Here is a 10,465-nt window from a genome sequence, read left to right on the forward strand (position 1 = left end):
AGAAGTATTTCAATATTTTCTTCAGGAATTTGAGTTTAGGCCAAAAAGTTCCTGAACCGTGACCAGATTTTCTCTCCATCAAGTCCGGTCCGGCCTCTCCGGTGCTCCGTATCTGCTTCAAATTTTTGCCAGACACCGGAGTTAAGCTGGAGAACGTTTTTGTGAGGTTGGTTTAACCCAGGAGTCTGCAACCTGCGGCTCCAGATCCACATGTGGATCTTTTATCTCTCCTTGGCCAAACATAAAATAAGTCATGCTGACCCAGACATGTCGAGCGTCAGAGTCAGCAGCCCCCCCAAACCAAAACTACCTAAAGAAAACAAATAAACAAAGCCCGCAAACTAGGACTACCAAGGTCCAATCCTGTTGAGGACAAAGAGGGGAAAAAATAAATAAATAGAAGAAAACTAAAATAGCATTTTTTTAAGTATTGCTTAATTAGCATTTATTTATTTTAGATGAGTTAAATGTATAAATCGATGTCTGAGGTTCACATAGATGATAAACTTTGTAGGTTTTTACATCCTGTTGACCTGAAGACGTCTTGTTTGCCCGACCCATGGTTTAGGTGACAACCTAAAATGGAAATTATGTGAGTGAGTACATCTAGGACATTTTTCAAAATAAACCCTATTTTTCGCTGAATTCACTATTTTCACCGTATCCACGCCAGTGGTCCCCAATTTTTATGTATTACCTGTCAACCCATAAGTTTATTTTAGTATTATAAGATCATCTGATTAAAAAAACGTAAATACATAACAAAACGTAAATGTAAAATTGTTTACGCTAAATAAGAAACCAATCAGACTACTTTGAAGCTCCATGCAAAAACATTTCGAAACAAAAACATTTTTTTTACAAAACAGAATTCAAACTCTTTAATACAACGTAAAAAGGAGTTGTGTGCGTTTACCTGCACGCGCAAGCCCAAGTGATCGAAGGTGTAGCTGAGAGACTCTGGTCATTTTTCAGAGTAAAAGATTTCCGGAATTCAAAAAAAGGATAAAATGTATTAGTTCTTCCAGTAGCAATTGATCCACCGACCGGTACCAGTCCGTGGCCCGGTGGTTGTGGACCACATCATTACATCATTGTAACAACCAACCTCGGTCTCCCCCACTTTATACAGTACATGTAACACAGTCAAGAATGAACATTTAAGTCTTTATAAGACAAAAGTATTAATAAAAGTTACACGGTCTGCCGTGGATGCATCAGAAAGGGGTGGAGCTTGTGACCCCACCCACTGTATTTTCTACATCACAAATACAAGCTTTTATATAGTTCATATTTTCATCTGCTCCTGATTCACATTAACTTAAATCAAAGAAATTCTCCTTTTTTAATTTGAGTTTAAATTTCATCCTCCGTCATCGGAAAAATGCTACAAAAATATTTTAAAAACACAATTTTTACAGTGGATTCTTAGGATCTTGGAAGATGATGCAACATTTGTGCAAGAACAGCTGAGTTTAAAAATGCAAAAGTGATGAGAACTATAAATTCCTACCTGCTGGGTTTTATTTTTGCACTTTTATCCCTCTGACTTCAGCTGGTCAGTTCTGGTCCAAGAGATCCACCATCAGGTTTGATTTCAAAATAAAGTCAAAGCTTTTAGTAGTTCACTCTCATAAACAATCCATGTTTCATCTGGACAGGCTGTGTCTGTCTTCAGAGCCAGACGGCTTCGATGAAGAATTGAAAGGAGGTTGGTTTGGTTGATCCTGAATGATGGGCTGATGCTCCTATAGAATGTGGATTTGCTGCTTTCTTCCTTATTCTTGGACATTTGCGTTACTAATCAGCCTCTCTTCTAGTCTTAGAACAGATGCTCCAGTTGTTCAGTTTTGTTCTGTTTGAGAGGATAGAGATGATTGTTTAGTCAGTTCTAACCAGGAATCTCCTCATTGAAACAGTAAGAAGTTCTTCGGACAGAAATGTTTGTAAAGGAACTGATAGTAGATCTTGAAGACGCCCTGATGGTCATCATGACCAAAGATGTTACAGTAGCTGTGGATTTGTGGGTATTATCCCACTTATACCATGGCCACTTCCAAATAAATAAATAGTCATTCAGTTTTTAGTAGTTAAACTTTTTTATATTTAGATGATTTTTTTCACATAAAACAGACTTTTTGATCCATGGTCCAGCGCGTTGTTGTGATTAATCGTGATTAATTGCAACACAAAAGTGTTTTTTTTTTAATTAATTGATAGCTTTAATTATAATAAAAGTTCTAAATATACAGTTTTGTGTGATTTCACATTGTGATTATTCGGAGATAAGTGGTCGGTAAAAAACAAATTTATCGCAATTGATTTTTTTCCAGGTTTGTGATTAATTGGTTACATTTTCTTAATCGATTCCTTTTCCTAAAATAAGTCCAATGTCTAAACATCCTCTGTGTCTTCAATGCATTGTAATGATAAATACACAGACACCGCTCCATGTAGCGAAAACATTTGGTATTAGCTCCTTCCACAGGTGTCAAGTAGTAAATTTGACGCACATCAAAGAGAAGAGTGCAAACATGAATTTGACCCACAAATCTCATCTGGTGTGAACGCAGCTTTAGACTATATCTACCTCTAAACTCTGAGCTCTGACGATAGATCCAACCTTTTACCACCATTTTGCTCAGTTGTTTGACATGTTTAGTGCTGCCACAAAGGATTATTTTAATAGTCGACAAATCACCAATTATTTTTTCTGATTAGTCAACTAATCGGGTCATTCACAAACTGGGTGTAAAGACTTCTTAACCATTATTAGCTTTAAAGTAACTAAAAACTAGATATACAGCATTACCTGCAATGATGCAAGAGTGAATGCTGTAAGATGAATTTGGCCGTTGAAGATTCTGAAATTGATAGCTCAAATCGTTGAAGCTGATAGCCAGCTAAAATATTAGTTAAATGTCAAATTAGCCTAAAAAACAGAAAAAAATCCTAAATTGCCAAAATAGCTAGCATGCAGCTGAAATATTTGCTTAACTTCAAAATAGCCTAAAAACAAACAAGTCTAAAAAGCCCAAACTGCTAGCATATAGCTAAAATATTAACTAAACTTCAAATTAGCCTAAAAAACAGAAAAAATCCTAAATTAGCCAAGTTGGCTAGCATGAAGCTGAATATTGGCTTAACTCCAAATTAGCCTAAAAAAAACTGAAAAAAATTTAAATTAGCCAAAATAGCTAGCATGCAGCTATAATATTTGCTAAACTCCAAATTAGCCTAAAAAACAGAAAAAAATCCTAAATTAGAAAAAAATGGCTAGCATGCAGCTTGACTATTGGCTTAACTCCAAATTAGCCTAAAAACTGAAAACATTATAAATTAGCCAAAATAGATAGCACGTAGCTCAAATATCAGCTAAACTCCAAATTAGTCTAAAAAACTGAAACGATTATAAATTAGCCAAAATAGATAGCATGTAGCTCAAATATTAGCTAAACTCCAAATTAGCTTAAAAAACTGTAAAAAATCCTAAATTATCCAAAATAACTAGCATGAAGCTAAAATGTAAGCTAAACCCTAAATTAGCCTAAAAAAATGAAAAAATCCTAAATTAGCCAAATTAGGTAGCATTAAAGCCAAATATCGGCTAACCTCCAAAACAGCCTAAAAACCTTAATAAATGCCAAAATTGTCCAAAAAGTTACCAGAATGCCATTATAACTTTCAACGTTACTACATTCTGACTCCATATAATATAATCGACTATTAAATTAGCCATCGACTATTTTAATACTCAATTAGTCGTCGATTAGTCGATTAATCGTGGCAGCCTTAGACATGTTAAAAAAACAAAACCCATCATTAATGCAAACGTTAACATATTTCTTCAAAGCCAAGAGCTCCAAAGGACGGATAAAAGAGGCTCCGGAGCCTCAGGTTCTAGACCCGTGTCTTAAACCAAACACAGAGAGGTTCACCTGAGCTGCCAGCAGGTTTTAACATAACCGACACCAGAGACGGCTCATTTTTTTTACAGAGCCGCTAAACTGATTTATGCTTTTATTTTGACTCTTAATGAAGGTTTTTCCCCCACAGGCGTTCACTTTCTCCTGAACCCTTTCTCTGTTCACCAAACGCAAACATGCTTGGACTGTAATTGTCAAAGCATTTCTCCTCACACAGGCTTTATTGCTCCAATGATTACTGTAGAGTTGGACTCATCATTGCGTTTCCTCCTGGGTAACTATGCCTACTTCATTTTTTAGTGTCTGTCCGCCTTCCTCATTCCCATTCCTGCCGTGTGATAACACTGCGTGTGGTTTTATGATCACCTGGAGCCCGTCCGTGTTCATTCTTAGCTGGAAGTTGCACGAGAATGGAAATCTCCTATCTTTAAGTTTCTGAAATCCTGTCTGCACAGGGATGGGGAGAACAAACTGGGTCAGGCACACAGGATTACATCTGACAGGTCATTCTTTCCATTAATGCTAAGAAAGGAATTTGTTTGAACGTCACGGGCGGAGCCGTCATTCTTTTTCCGCTTGACAGATTTGAAGGTATATTTTGAATAGCGAGTTGCCGCCACAGATCAGCGTCCTCATACCTCGGGAATGTGTGAGAAGATGACTGGATATAAACATGACCGCGTCAGACCTACCTGTACTTCAAATATAGCCCACGTTGTGTATAACTCTGTCAACCGTCATTAGCTGGAGAGGCTCCATCTGTGCTTCACAGCAGCTCCACGGTTTCACTTCACGATGTCAAAGTAACGTTTGAGATCTGCTGAAACCCAGAAATCTGCTGCACAACTGGATGCTTTTATCTTGAATCCAACACATGTTTGCAAATCCTGGTCCATTTGGAAAAAGAGAAACACAAAAGAGGTGAATCTACAGACTGAGAATAAAATAATCTTTAACCCTATAGAACCATGTTTTTCTGATTATTCTTATTAGTACAATCCAATCTTTCCTTATGAACTTTTACTTCGTCATGTTTTCTGTCCTGTAGTTTATAATCTTTCCACTAGGGGCAGTAGAAATGCTTGTCCCAGTCATTTCAAAATGGCTGCTTCCATGAAGTCTCAAAAAACAATTAGATATATCACTAGAGATGACTCGCTAGCCTGTTACCATTGTCCCAAGATACGTAAAGAGGGACGCCATATTGGACATGTAAGCAGTGAGACATGGCTTCACAGATACAGTAAAACCACCATAAAATGCTTCATTTTGGTCCAATTTTAAAAGAAAAAGAACTCTAATCATCACAAAATAAGACAAAAATAAGGTTCTTCGCTCTTCACTCGCTGCTACTGAGGAAATCTGGTTAGTTTCCTTTCCTCCGCTTAGTAATGTGATTACCAGCAGGTCATCTGGTCCGACCTGAGGTCTAAGACACATACAAATATCGCGGTCATCCTTCCAGAAGATCAGTCTAAACGTTCACTGTTGAGAGTAAACTCACTCAGATCTTGTTCAAATGTTTTCTAAAAGATCTCCTTTATGGGCAGACAGTAATAATTTAGTTGTGAAAAGTCACATTCTTGTTTTTCCTGATCTGTTTGTACAATTGTAGCAGTAAACAGACATTTATACCATTCCAATACGCCATCCAGTTTTGCGTATGAACAAGCCACTCTAACCTGTAAAGCTCATTGTCGTTAATTTTCAAAACTTTAAAGTGAGAAAACTCACTGTTATTTGCTTGCTATATTTAAAAATGCAAAATTAGTTGATAGTTAATTCTTTATAATACAGATACACTGCGTAATAAATCAAATTTGAGACAGTAGTCTGTAGTCTGAGACAGTGTTGTGAGCGAAAGCTGTCCAAATCACCCAACGGAGCATAACTGATACTTATATTTAATTAAAAAACTAATAGAAAGGTTTAAAAACCTAAAAGATTTGTTTAAATTTTGAATTTTCTATCAATTATTTAATGTTAACTGTAAAAAGTTAATTAATTGGATCAATTAACAAAAGTTCTTTAATTCATTACATTTAAAAATACTAGTTTATATTAAATATATATTTTTTGGTTGAGAAAACCATCAACTCAAATGAAATTTAAATTAAAAGTAATGATTTTAAATGTAAAAATTACAGAACTTTTATCAATTGGTAGAAATGTTTCATCTTTTACAGTGTAGTGGGATTTAACTCTAGAGCTCCATCACCAGGTTGTTTTCAACCGAGAAAAAGGATTGACATTATTTTAAATTTGTTGCATGTTTTTTCATGGGTCCCTGGGTAAAGTCTCACATGTCACAGGAATGAGTGGACCAAAGACTAAATGTACAGTTATATTATTTTTGGGGAATTTTTTCTTCTCAAATTCCTACTTTTTCAAGCATGTTCTTAGGATCTTCTTATACTTTTTTCCCCACTTCGTTGCATAAATTACAGTTTGAAATAAAAGAAAAGTACTCTAATTTATCACATGTTGTCATATTTTGATCTATTTTTTATGAGAAATACTTTTTATTGGGTAAATTATGTCGGGTAAAAATTACCCGGCAAAAGTGATGGTGTAACTTTTTATAGCGAAAGTGTCATAGGGTTATTAAAGGCTACTTTACTGTATCTGTTTGTCTGTAGTCAAGGGAACTGACCTGATGAACTGACCTGATGAACTGACCTGATGAACTGACCTGATGAACTGACCTGAGGAACTGACCTGAGGAACTGACCTGATGAACTGACCTGATGAACTGACCTGTTGAACTGACCTGATGAACTGACCTGATGAACTGACCTGATGAACTGACCTGGCTCCAGTCAGCCTCCAAACAGGAAGTCCGAGTGTTTCCATTAGTGATGTATTTCTGATCAGAGGAAATAACTGAATGAATTTCATTTTTCATGCAAAATATTCATTAAAAGTCCTGTTCAAATTATGTTTATTTAATATTTTTCCCCTTCTAAATTCCTTGAGCTTCCAGCTGTTTGTGGGACTCGTTCCAAAGAGGCGAACTCGGTCAAAGCGGCAGCTAAAACTCATCTGCTGACTTCGGTTGGCAGCAGTTCAGCTGTTGTTCTTGGTTCACTTGACTGAGGGATCCTGTGGGCTCTGGGAGGAGCAGAGAATTCCCTGCGTTGGTCGAGACTTTTTGATTCAAACACACATCGACAGCAACACATCCCAACAACGGAAGAGAAATAATGTACCTGTTTAAAGCTGAAGGCACTTTGACAGTGACGACTTGTTGTTCTGGCTGAGTCCATTATGTTTAGAGCTGCATTATAGATGAGAACTTTGAGACGGAGACCAGGAAAATATTGAATCTCCTGAACATCCTTCTGGGATTGTGCTGCAGGAAAGTATTTGGCCCTTTTCTGATCTGAACACGTCAGGAATATAAAACATTTCTGACGTGTTCAGATCTCCACTGGTAGAGCTGTCACTCTGAATACGAAGAAGCAAAAGTGGTAAAAGGCAAAGATGAACTAAAAATACTATAAAGCTCCTTCAGAATTATGATTTATGAATTAGAAAAAAGTTTCAAATGATTCATCTATTTATGAAAGAAAAATCACTTCCAGAAGCTTTTAACCTTTGACAGCATCAATGTCCAAGACATGTTTATAACAAAGTTTTAGTGGCTGTTGTCGCAAAAATGTAACAAACCACTTTGGCTCCAAAATGACCTAAATGTAGCTTCCTCTTGAGAGCAAAAACATAAGGGATGTTTTTCATATCTAGAGAAAAAAAGATCCACGCTTAGGGTTAGGGGCACTATAAACGGAGAAAAAACCAATTTTTTAATTAAATTTAGCTTTTTTTCTAATGAAAATTAAGTCGTTCAATTATTGAAAAAAAGAAGTAAACTATAAATTGTAATTTTAATATTTAAAAATATGTAAATTTGTAAGAAAAATGTTTTGAGTTTGTTGTCCCAGTGTGTAGTATAGCAAAGTATTATTATATACTATGCAATTATACTATACTCCACTATACTATAATAGTAGTACTGCGTTTTCAATAAACTATTTCTTGAAAATAATGTTCTATACTTTAAATAAATAAATAAATAAATAAGAAAAAACTAGAGTAGATTCAGGGAGATCCTTTAGTTAAAAAAAATCTTCTTTTTTGAACTAAACCGTCCCAAACTATCATACTTCTACCACTATGTTTTAACTAATGATGTTTTCTCCAATATATTGAATCCAGATGTTTAATATTCTGAAACTTTGCAATTCTTAACTCGATTGACATAATTCCAGTAGATTCTGAAGGAGAAAAGCGGCTCATCCGAGCCGCTTTTCTCCTTCAGAATCTACTGGAATTATGTCAATCATGTTAACAATTTTATAAATTACAGTAAATCAAAGAACAGAAACACTGGAGCTCTGGTGTTAAAGGGTTAATGAAATGATAAATTCTTAAAGTAAAACAAAAGTAAACAGATGTGATTTTTTTTTTATTTTAACCCAAAACCTGCGTTTTGTAGAAATTAAATTAATTGCATCTATAAAAAAGTCGAATATATTTTCTAAATAACTGAAATTTTGTTGTGTAGGTGGCTGGGTTTGAGGTTTAGGGTTTTCTATTGTGGCGGTTTTGTTCTTTTTTCCCCCTTTTTTGTCCTCAGCAGTCTTACACCGCTGGGTTTTGTTATTTTAGTTTAGGGTTGGAGCTTGGTAGTCTTGATTTCCGGACTTTGTTTATTTGTTTTCTTTAAGTAGATTTTGCTGCAGTCTCCTGAACGTATTCTATGTTTGGCCAAGGTTCTGATTCCTTTAGGTTTGTCTTTTTATTTGAACTAATCATTTCATTTGTTCTTTCTTTGTTCGTTTATTGAATGAACTGCGTTCCTTTTACCTTCGGTGTCCAATCTCTATGTTTGTGTATTTTATCCTCTAGACTCGTGGCCGGTTTGCCCCTTGAGGACGTAACAGTGTAACCCTGTAGAACGTGACTCGACCCCTTTCTGAGCAGTTCAGAGCGATGAATTGACGCAAAATGTCAAAGAACGGGTATTTTTTATGCAAATGATTTGTTTGCCGATGGATCCTTCAGTCACAAACACAGAAACGTGGGAGAAATGACACTCCAAACCTTTAGCACAAAGGCTGACATCACCCTGCACGTGTTTCTGACCCTCTTATCGTTCGGTAAAAGTCAGCCGCCGCCGCCTCAGCTCATCACTGTCTCGCTCTGTCACATCATCCGAGGGGGCGGCGGCGGCGGCATCTGCGGCTGTCTGAACTTTGAGACGGACAGGCCTTCTGCGGGCTGTCAGATAGTATCCAGTAAATGACCTGCTTATTCTCTCCCGCTGTCGACGGCGTCCTGACGTTTCCCCCGACAGAAAACACATCAGTGGAAATCAAAGACAGGCGGACGGATGAGGCGAGGCGCCCGCTGAGCGGCAGAAAAGGGATTTTCTCACATCATTCACACGCCTCAGACGTGCTGTTCCTCGCCAGAATGCAACCAGTCAACAGTTTGCACCAGAAACTTTGCTCATTCGCTGTGGGATCTGACTCAGATCAGACTGAGATTCTGGGGATGTTGCTAGAGCAAAGATGCTTTAAATCTCTCATTTTCTGTTAAAAATTAACCCAGATTTACAGAAAACATCATGAGAACTGCAGGTTTTTCCTTGTTTCTGTCATCTCTCACATCTGACCCAGTTATCTATGTAGAAAACGCACCTGAGGAGGAGAGATATCAAAGGTTTATCTCTCATCAAAGTATGGTTGTTAATCTAAAGAGTTCTGTCTTCTAAAGTATTAATTAAAATAAAAGTACAAGTTGTTCTGAAAATCTTTACAAGATTAAACAGCAGTTTACATTCATGCAGCATAAAAAGCTGTGAGTTTAAGAAGACCAACAACACCTGATCTCCATCCATCAGGTGGAGGAATGAAGTCATCTGATCATCTTTGAATCTATTTTCAAAGTATTATCAGTGTTTTTTTAATTATGATGATGCAGGTTTGAGCCAAAATCTAAAAACCTGGGTTGTTTTCTTGGTCTGGGTCAGGGTTCTGCAACCTTTAACACCAAAAGAGCCATTTGGTCCAGTTTCTGACAGACCAGAACCCAGCAAGAACCACCAAATCCTACTTAATCTTTTAGAAAATACACTATATTTTTATGTGACCATTTAACTGTTCCTTTAGAAAGAGTAGCTCTCAAATATTTACAATAACTCAATTAAAAATATATATATATTTTTCTCTAGATAACAACTTTAATGTCTCTACTTTAGACAGCATCAAATACAAGTTCCTTTCAAAATAAAAGACACACTATATCAGATAAGATCCTGCTGCTGCTGCAGATTTTGAATTAAAAAAAAAGTAACACGTGACATTTTCTTAATCATGACAACTAGATGTTAGGATGTAGCATATATTATAATGTGCTAAACTCAGCTTACTATTTTAATATTTATTAAAAATTCTTCAAAAGCCTAAGAGCCACATTGGAGGGGTGAAAGAGCCAAATGTGGCTCCGGAGCCTCAGGTTGCAGACCCCTGGTCTGG

At 36.5% G+C, this 10,465-nt stretch overlaps 1 protein-coding gene and 1 long non-coding RNA gene across 5 annotated transcripts in view; one reads left to right on the forward strand and one right to left on the reverse strand.

Moving 5' to 3' along the window:
• LOC112136740 overlaps nucleotides 1–4,788 on the reverse strand; it is a 6,161-nt gene extending 1,373 nt beyond the window's left edge. Inside the window, exons 1-2 of the long non-coding RNA XR_002917412.2 lie at nucleotides 4,619–4,788; nucleotides 1,514–1,855 (exon numbers count right to left, since the gene is read on the reverse strand). This is a non-coding gene — a long non-coding RNA (uncharacterized LOC112136740). The remainder of the gene's footprint in view (nucleotides 1–1,513; nucleotides 1,856–4,618) is intronic.
• The window catches only part of znf385d (zinc finger protein 385D), a 135,870-nt gene that overhangs the window by 54,683 nt on the left and 70,722 nt on the right, over nucleotides 1–10,465 (forward strand). The gene's annotated exons all lie outside the window — the stretch shown is intronic.

This window comes from Oryzias melastigma, linkage group LG16, assembly GCF_002922805.2.
Source record: "Oryzias melastigma strain HK-1 linkage group LG16, ASM292280v2, whole genome shotgun sequence".
Lineage (NCBI taxonomy): Eukaryota > Metazoa > Chordata > Actinopteri > Beloniformes > Adrianichthyidae > Oryzias > Oryzias melastigma.